The sequence below is a fragment of the Schistocerca gregaria genome, chromosome 10 (assembly GCF_023897955.1).
Source record: "Schistocerca gregaria isolate iqSchGreg1 chromosome 10, iqSchGreg1.2, whole genome shotgun sequence".
In the NCBI taxonomy this organism is placed as follows: Eukaryota; Metazoa; Arthropoda; class Insecta; order Orthoptera; family Acrididae; genus Schistocerca; species Schistocerca gregaria.
In genome coordinates this window covers 124,331,067-124,341,283 of record NC_064929.1, presented here as the reverse complement: position 1 = coordinate 124,341,283, position 10,217 = coordinate 124,331,067, and positions in this window count along the sequence as shown.

The window sequence follows — 10,217 nt, the reverse complement described above, 5'->3', positions numbered from 1 at the left end:
ACTAAAGTCCCTAAAACTGACTGCAATTCTGTGAAATTGCGAGGAACTGGAAAGTCTCGTAAGGGTAACAAATGTGTCCTGAAGGTGAGGCGAGCAATAACTCCGTTCTCTTGCAATTCTTTAAGTTTAGCAGATACTTTGCCCCACAATGCAATGGTATCAGTTCTGGCCCGGCAAAATTTCGGCTGAGCACTCTCTTTCAGTGTAATATGTGCAGCAAAATTGTCAGCTTTGCTTAACCCTTCAGAGAAGATTTTTCGGGAATTCCTTCAGCAGTCTTTTGCGTTGAATGCACACACTGACATTCCCGTTCTTGAAACATGTGTACTTGGCTTGCCACGTATCGCTCGCATACACGAACAGTAACTTTCACAGTGCTACAATCACGCAACTTGTTTAGATTTGTTTGGCTTTAACATTCAGGACATTGTTGTTGTCTCAATACCAGCGCGAGATCGCGTATCGGTCGGCGACTCAACATGGCAACGCGGACGCACTTTCGCGCCTTCCGACTGGCCCTGCTACAGACTTTGACGCTTCTGCTGTATCTTGTTGTCCCGTCGATGCTCAGGATTCTAACTTGCTTGAGTCATTTCCGCTGAACTATAAGAAAACTGTACATGCCACGGGAGGTGACTCTGATTTGAACAGTTTGCTCATATACCGGGTGACCAAAAACTCAGTATAAATTTGAAAACTTAATAAAGTACGGAATAATGTAGATAGAGAGGTAAAAATTGACACACATGCTTGGAATGACATGGGGTTTTATTAGAATAAAAAAAAAACGAAGTTCACAAAGTGTCCGACAGATGGCGCTGGACAGCAAAACGTCAGTTACTGCGCATGACAATCGTGTATAAAAGGAGCTGTAATGAGACAGAGAATCAGATGCGCTTTGCCTTACTTTGTTATGCAAATTATGGATATTATGATCAGATGAAGCGCCATCTGTAGGAAATTTTTTGAACTTACGTATTTTTTTGGTTATAATAAAGCCCCATGTCATTCCAAGCATGTGTGTCAATTTGTACCTCTCTATCTACATTATTCCGTCATTTATTCAGTTTTAAAATTTATTTTTTTGGTCACGTGGTACATTCGCACATTTTGGCCTCACTCATTGAACAGCTCTCATGTAAGGCAATGACAGTGGACAGTCACGTGTGTTGATCCCTAAAGCTTTGCAAACAGAAGTGTTACAGTTACCTCAGCAAGGTCATTGGGGATTGTTCTTACAAAACAGTTAGCGCGTAGACACTGTAATTGGCAGGGTATGGACTCCCAAATGGAACAGATGACGTCACAGTGTCACAAATGTGCGGAAAAACTGTCCACTCTGCCACAAACATTCTCTGCCTGGCCTAAGTCGCAATCGCCATGGCGACGTGTGCACGTAGACTTTGCGGGACATTTTCGGAACATCGATGGTTGATTGTGGTTGACACGTATAGCAAGTTTCCTTTTACTGTGCCAATGAACTCGACAACCTCACGTAACACAATTCAGATGTTGTCATCTATTTTTTGTCTCGAAGATTTAACTGAACTAATAGTGTCAGACAACGGACGTCAGTTCACGTCAAATGAATCTGAAACATTCCGAAAGAGCAGGATCCATTAGGCACCCAATACGAGACGAGGGGGCAAGACCCAACAGCCAGCCTCCGAACCATTCAACCAAACATCATCGATATGGGCTTTCGGAGCCGAGGGTCCTCTCGTGTACCCTTGATGACTGCATGACACAACGCCTCACCTGCTCCCTCTAGCACAGGCATAGGACGTTTGATGACTGGAAACATGTTGTCTGGTCTGACGAGTCTCCTCTCAAATTGTATCCAGCGGATGTAAGTGAAAGAGTATGGAGACAACTTCACGAATCTATGGGCCCTGCATGTCAGCAGAGGACTGTTCAAGCTGGTGGAGGCTCTGTAATGGGGTGGGGCGTGTGCAGTTGGAGTGGCATGGGACCCATGGTACGTCTAAATACAACTCTGAGAGGTGAGACGTGCGTAAGCATTCTGTCTGATCACCTGCATCCAACCATATCTGTTGTCCATTCCGAATGACTTGGGCAATTCCAGCAGGACAATGCGACACCCCACATGTCCAGAATTGCAACACGGTGGCTCCAGGAACACTCTTCTGAGTTTAAACGCATCAGGTGGCCACTCCCCTGACATGAACATTATTGAGCATATCTGCTGTTCAGAAGAGGTCACCACCCCGTCGTACTCTTACGGATTTATGAACAGCCCTGCAAGATTCGCGGTGTCAGTTCCCTCCAGCACTACTTCAGACGTTAGTCGAGTCCACGCCACGTCGTGTTGCGGCACATCTGCTTGCTCGCGGGGTCCCTAAATGATATTAGGCAGGTGTACCAGTTTCTTCGGCTCTTTATAGTGTGCAGCTCTTAAGCCGTCGGCACACGGACCGTGCATCCGAACGTTATCGTGCCGAGTTTCTGACGTCATAGCGTGGAACAGCACGTTCGGGAGTCCTTCCGAACGTGCAGAGCAGTATCTGGCATGTGAGATATTCTGAGCGTGCGTCTGAGCGTTGACCAATCAGATGGTACAACGCCACCTACGTCACATGCACGCCATTCCCCTTCAGCATAGAGCTGTGAGGCGCCATGTTGGCATTCAGTTCAGGCCTATACCTATATATGTTGTTTCTGAGCATCAGAAAATTGAGAATCACTCGAAAACCCGTTGATTCGCTGCAATAAAATAATGAGCTACGTCATAGTCACGTGTATAGTTAGTAGCTACATGTGGTCTGTAGTAAGGCTTATGGGTCCAGGCTCATCTTAGTTAACACTTGTTACTCCTCCTTTGTTTATTCCGTCGAGTTTTGTAAACGTTATTGGTAGTAGAAAAGTTGGGTCACAGTCATTTGTGAACACACTGATTAACATAAACAGTCCCTCCGCCGGTGTGCCCCAAAGTTCCGTCCTCTCCCCTCTTCTGTACCTTCTGTATACGGCGGACACGCCGCCGCCTTCACCCCCCCCCCCCCCCCCATCCACCATCTCAAGTACGCCGATGACACCGCCTTGCTTGCCCTCGCCCCCACTCTGCAACGCTTCCAACACCTTCTCCAATCCCATCTTGACCGGTTCGCCACTTGGTGTAACCAGTGGCTGCTCAAGGTCAATCCTTCCAAGACCCAGGCGATCATTGTAGGCAAAACCACGCCTTCCTTCCGCCTCCTAGATTTCTACATCACCATCTACGGCCGTCCTATCGTCCTCACCCCCACCCTTCAGTACCTTGGTGTCACCATTGGCCGTCGCCTCTCCTGGACCCCCCCCCCCCCCCTCTCCAGACAATCCAAGCCAAGGCATACTCCCAAATCCGTTTCCTCAAGCTCCCATCTGACCGCACACGGGGTCTGGACCCCTCCACCGTCCTCCACATCTATAAATCCCTTAACCGCTCTATCCTCTGCTTCGTTCATCCCGCCTGGATCTCTGCCCCTCCTACATTTTACAAATGCCTTCAAATCCTAGAACGCCATGCACTCTGCCTCACCTATCGCATCCATCTCCCCTCCTCCATGTGGATCATTTACGACCTAGCCATGGAGGATTAGCCAACCGGTACAAGGCGCTGCAGTCATGGACTATGCGGCAGGTCTCGGAGGAGGTTTGAGTACTCCCTCGGGCATGGATGTGTGTGTTTGTCCTTAGGAGAATTTACATTAAGTAATGTGTAAGCTTAGGGACTGATGACCTTAGCAATTAAGTCCCAAAAGATTTCACACACATTTGAACATCCTCTATGACCTAATTCCGTACCCGCACCTCCATCTTTTCCTCGAACAGATATGGATCCTCTACATCTCCTGCAAACTGGATTCCGCTCACCCACTTGTCTCCCCCTCACCCATTCTCTCCCTTCCACTGCCGCGCCTGCATTCCCACATCCCACCTGCTCCATCTCTCCACCCTCCAAACCCTCGCCCAAGGTGGCCCCCACCAACTCCCCCTCCCTGATGATGCCCTCATCCCCGCCAATTACCCCTCCTACCTTGTTGATCCTTCTCTACTGCACCCTGTGTTTTCTTCCGAGGGCACTCTTCTCTACCTCCTCCCTTCCTCCCCCCCTCCACCCCCCAGGCTTCCCCTAACCCTACCTTCTTTCCTCCCCCAACCCATCTTCTCTGCCAGTGGCATCTACACACTCGGCTCTCCCTCCTACCCCCCTTTTTCCCCTTTTGCAGGTCCCCAGACTCATACACGTATAGTGAACTTTCGCACACCTAGTGTTTGCGTGTGCCGTCGTGTTCGCGTTCAAGTGTTCCAGTGTTTAATCGTTTGTGCTCCAATGTTCGTATGTGTCATCTGTCATCTCTGTGCGTGTCCACGTGTCTGAACATTTTTATTTTGGACTCTACGCCTGTGCACTGCTCCGTGTGTTTTAATTTTGTATGTCTATATTTGCATATCCACCATGTCTGCAATTGTCTTCGTATGTATCATTAGTTTTATCTATGGTCGAAGAGCGGCGTAGTATGCCGCTGCTGGCCTACCTGTATCAGGTGTAAAATAATTAACATTAAAGAAAAAAAAACATGAGCAGTCATTGCACGCTCTCAATGTTCCAAAGCTGGAACAAGGCTTCTTATTTTACAACATTGCTTTCACGGACCTTTTCCTCTTGCAGCGTCACGTATTCCGCGCTTCGGCCGTCTTCCATCGAGTTCGACACCCAGCTTTTGGACGTCGCATGTTCCACGCCACGTGTCAGCTGGTGCAGCTAATTTCCGCGCTCAGTAGTTCGCGGCGCGCCCGCGCGTGGCGCTGACAGCCACTCGCAGCCGAGCGCCGCGGCAGATTTACTGCCCAGATATGGCTGCCACTCTGACGTCAGCTGCCTACAATGTGTCCTCTCGCGTCTGCCAGGCTCGTATTCACTGCAGGGCCGTACCCGGGCCGTACTGCTATCTCACTCGGGCGTAATTAGTTCTCATCTCACCGAAATAACAGAACGCGTGGAGTCGCAGCGAGAAACTACGTTTATCCGTCAGACGTAAGCCTCTACCCTGCAGGGGTCAACATTAGGGCTCGTTATTACTTTTAAATAACAGAACAAACGGAGTCGCACCGAGAAAATATTTGGCACCATACAAGCACCCATGCACATACTGGGTCAGTATAAATTTGAAAACTGAATGAATCACGGAATAATGTAGATAGAGAGGTACAAATTGACACACATGCTTAGAATGACATGGAGATTTATTAGAACCGAAGAAATACAAAAGTTCAAAAAATGTCCGACAGATGGCGCTTCATCTGATCAGAATAGCAATAATTAGCATAACAATGTAAGACAAAGCAAAGATGATGTTCTTCACCCGAAATGCTCAATATGTTCACCATCATTCCTCAACAATAGCTGTAGTCGAGGAATAATGTTCTGAACAGCATTGTAAAGCATATCCGGAGTTATGGTGAGGCATTGGCGTCAGATGTTGTCTTTCAACATCCCTAGAGATGTCGGTCGATCACGATACACTTGCGACTTCAGGTAACGCCAAAGCCAATGATCACACGGACTGAGGTCTGGGGACCTGGGAGGCCAAGAAAGACGAAAGTGGCTGCCGAGCCGAAAATATTTTGTTGAGCCCAACCTATATAGGTAGGAATGATCATCAAAATAAAATAAGAGAAATCAGAGCTCGAACAGAAAGGTTTAGGTGTTCGTTTTTCCCGCTCGCTGTTCGGGAGTGGAATAGTAGAGAGATAGTATGATTGTGGTTCGATGAACCCTCTGCCAAGCACTTAAATGTGAATTGCAGAGTAGTCATGTAGATGTAGATGTAGATGTAGAGCACACGATCATCACCAAACCACGCGCGTAAGAGATCTTTCTAGCAATATGGGTTGGAGCGCCATCCTGCATAAACAGCGTACGTTCCAGCAGGTGTTTATCAGCCAGGCTGGGGATGATGCGATTCTGTAACATATCGGCTGTCACGGTAGCAGTTACAAAACCAGAATCACGCGTTCCTCGAAGAAAAAAGGCCCGATAACGGTAGATGTGGTAAATCCAACCCATATCGCGACTTTCTCGTCATGCAAAGAAATTTCCACGACAGTTCTAGGATTTTCGGTCATAGACTTACTAAATAAAAACTAGACCGCGCATTGGCGCTAGTGTCGCGTCCCCACATTGAACGTGATAGAAGCCGCCATTTGCAGGGAAACAGTGCGTAAACAGGGTTCGCTCGTGTGTTGCTTTTAATTGTAACAGTATAATGGAAGCAAAGACGAAGACGGAAACAATGTTACATTTCACACGTCAGTCATTTCTGGTTGTTTGTTACCTTCTATTACATGTATATAGTCTTTTCATGGAGAAATAATACATCATGAACGTTTGTTTTGTTTAGGTTTCCCCTTACAAACGATGTTCTAAATTGGAAATGGATAGTTGCTACTTGGAGAGAGAACTTCCAAACGACAGCAAATCGTTTGCTGTGCTCTCTTCATTTTGAAGAGAATTGTTACATGGAAAATTATGTAAATAGACGTAAACTGAAGGACAATGCTACACCGACAGTATTTGGATTTCCAAATCATTTGATAAAGGTATAGTGTCCTGGAAATCGTGCAATATAGGCCTAGGTTACATAGTGTGGAAATACTGTCAGTCTGTATAATTTTGAACGTTCCTTTTCTAGGTTACCAAGGCAATCAAATATATATTAAGTATGAATCAGAGGTAGGTCGAATAATACCGTTTAGATACTTAACATGTGTTGTGAGGTGGTGATTATAATTCCTAAATGGTCAAATATTTGATCAAATGTTGCAAACTCAACCACTTTTATAGGTGCTATCAGTGTCTCTGGCTCTGAGCACTATGGGACTTAACTTCTGAGGTCATCAGTCCCCTAGAACTTAGAACTACTTAAACCTAACTAACCTAAGGACATCACACACATCCATGCCCGAGGCAGGATTCGAACCTGTGACCGTAGCAGCAGCGCGGTTCCGGACTGTAGCCCCTAGAACCGCTCCGCCACAACAGCCGGCTGCTATCAGTGTTAAACACTAATGTGCGAATGAAATTCTTACCGTATTTATAGTGATATGGCTTATTACAATTAATCACACCAAAATTCGAGTGTAGACAATACTGTGCTAAACAAAAGTAAGCGTGCAAAATGTACACAGTAGACAGCAAAAAGCAAACAGGACCTGACAGGAAAATTACGTGAATTAAATAATAATCGTACTGTCTGCTACTTTAATAGTTTCATGTAATTATCTAATGCAAATAACTCGATGTAAACCCGCTCCACCTTGTCAGGAAAGAGCCTTATATTCTTGAATGTCGCCTCTCTATGCAGACGTATTTCGGAAATTAGGAAACTTCATTCATTTAAGTATACTTTTAAAATAGACTCGAATACTCAGTACTTTTTAAAACAAACATGCGTTTAATTTGTGCTTCAATTTGCTATTGTTGCGTCTCATATACGTCAAATCACAACCCCAGTACTAGGATCCATCCCTGCAAATGGCGGCGATCAGTTGCTTCAATTGGGGGACAGTAGCCTCGCTTCTTCACTACGACGTGGTAGGGGCTTGTTTTCGGTAGCCCAAATTATGCGGTTGTTTTGCTGTCCAGCGCCATCTGTAGGACATTTTGTGAACTTTGCTTTATTTTTTGGTTCTAATAAAACCCCATGTCATTCGAATCATGCGTGTCAATTTTTACCTCTCTATCTACATTATTCCGTGGTTTATTAAGTTTTCAAATTTATAACGACTTTTTGATCACCCAGTGCTTTGCGTGATCTACAAGCACAATAAGGTATCTGTTGTGGTTGGCAGGAGAGCCAACCCGTATAACTAAAGGAGGCCGAAATGCACGCGTCTAAGCTCACGCAGGCTGGCGTGAGGTCTGGAACATGACAAGGGAATTATAATTGAGAAAAACGGACGTAGCTGGTGGAATACTTAACTTTAATCCATTAATGATGGACGTCGCTCTTGATGGTACATGATTTACAATATCAATAGAAACTGATCATGGCGCCTTGCTAGGTCGTAGCAAATAACGTAGCTGAAGGCTATGCTAACTATCGTCTCGGCAAATGAGAGCGTAATTTGTCAGTGAACCATCGCTAGCAAAGTCGGCTGTACAACTGGGCGAGTGCTAGGAAGTCTCTCTAGACCTGCCGTGTGGCGGCGCTCGGTCTGCAATCACTGATAGTGGCGACACGCGGGTCCGACGTATACTACCGGACCGCGGCCGATTTAAAGGCTACCACCTAGCAAGTGCGGTGTCTGGCGGTGACACCACAGTATCATTTGATAGGTTGTACATCGTATATATGAATACATAAGGGAGACTCACATTGTCATGTATGCCTTGTAAATAACTGTTAACGCTTATTGCATGAAAGGTGACGGCGTGTCTTTATTATCAGAACGGCGTAATGAATGATTTCCTATACTAGTAGAGGTTGGAACACCAGTGGAGATGAAATGGCAGGCAGGACTCAAGCCCTGGGTGCAAGGCCCACACAGGTGTGCTGGTCCAGCTTAAGCACAGGAAATAGCAAGACGGACGTCGTAGCACCTAAGCGCTGGAGCACAATAGAGTCGCGACCGGCCGGTTTTGTTGCCGAAACGAAAGCATTATACTTTGGAAACTACGAAAATGTTGGACGCAGGTGAGAGGAACGACGAAGCGGCACCTCGGAAACCATGCAGGCTGGTTTATTTCCAACAATTTTTACTCAGAAGCGTACCATTGTACGAGTATAGGTTTTTTCTCGCAAACTTTCCGCGCTGGACGACAAAAGACTAAAAATATGGTTGGTCAGCATTCGGAAGAATCTGTAGAGAGGGAGAATATTCCGTGGTTTCGGGAATGTAATTCGTTTTCGGAATTACGTTGGTGGGGATCTGAGCCTTGCTGGGAGGCCAGCAGTGGAGAGACGAGATCTTTTCTTGTGAACGCCCGTGTGTGACAGTCGCTCGGTATCAGCTTTGCTGTCTTTGCCCTCAGGAGAGTTTATAGCTAGAACAGTTGGGCACTGTACTGTTGTGAACCTATACGATTCTGGACCTCACCTCTGGGTTGGAAGGTGTCGTTGAGTACGCAGCACTCAGCAATTAAGAGCAGTTCCTCCGCCTAAACTTATGTTGATATGTTATCTGAACTCCGTCCATGTGGCTGGGAGTTGGTGTTTGTCGTCTGTAGAACACAGAGAGAAGAAGACAGTATTAGAGTATATTAGTCGGAGAACCGCCTTCTGCCGTCTTAGTGTTTGAAAGAGTTTATTTTGTGGCTGGAGTTCTTCCATCATCGCAGAGAGTACGAGAACCAGCACAACGACGAACCGGACGCAGTACATGCGATGATATCGCAAATTACTTCGCTTATTGGGGCTATAAAAGCTAAACAGCTGTGATCACGTTAGTTTATTTCCACAGAGGTTCCGCACCACCGTAGATCATCTTTGAAGTTAGTATCTTCCAGTGTTTGCCACATAGATGATGTCAGTCATTTCGCGTTATTGATATTAGACCGCACAGTCATAATAAAGGGCAGAGTTGGGCAATTGATTAGTAATTTTACTTAGGAATTGAAAACTTCATAACATAGAGCTTTTTTAATCTACAATAAATATATAAGCAGAAACAACGTATATTATCTAGTAGGATTAGTTGCCTTTATCATTCATTTATGTTTAGATTCTAATTTATAGAATTAGCAGATCCTTAGATCTGCTTCAGGGGGTAGTCAGACAGGGTAAAATCTTCATTTTAGCGTTTATTATTTTCCTTTGCGCACATTCATTTTACACCCACCTGGATTAGCATCTTGGAAAGTGTCTTAAGAAAGGGTGGGTGATTCCACAGTTGCTCCACAGGGTTCAACATTTTGCCAATTATTATTCCTATAGGATGACAGTTGCTGAACTACACCATATCATCAAAAGTATCTGGGCACCTGGCTGAAAATGACTTACAAGTTCGTAGCGCCCTCCATCGGCAATGCTGGAATTCAATATGGTGATGGCCCACCCTTAGCCTTGATGACAGCTTCCACTCTCGCAGGAATACGCTCAATCAGGTACTGGAAGGCTTCTTGGGGAATGGCAGCCCTTTCTTCACCGAGTGCTGCACTGAGGAGAGGATTCGATGTCGGTCGGCGAGGCCTGGCACGAAGTTGGCGTTCCAAA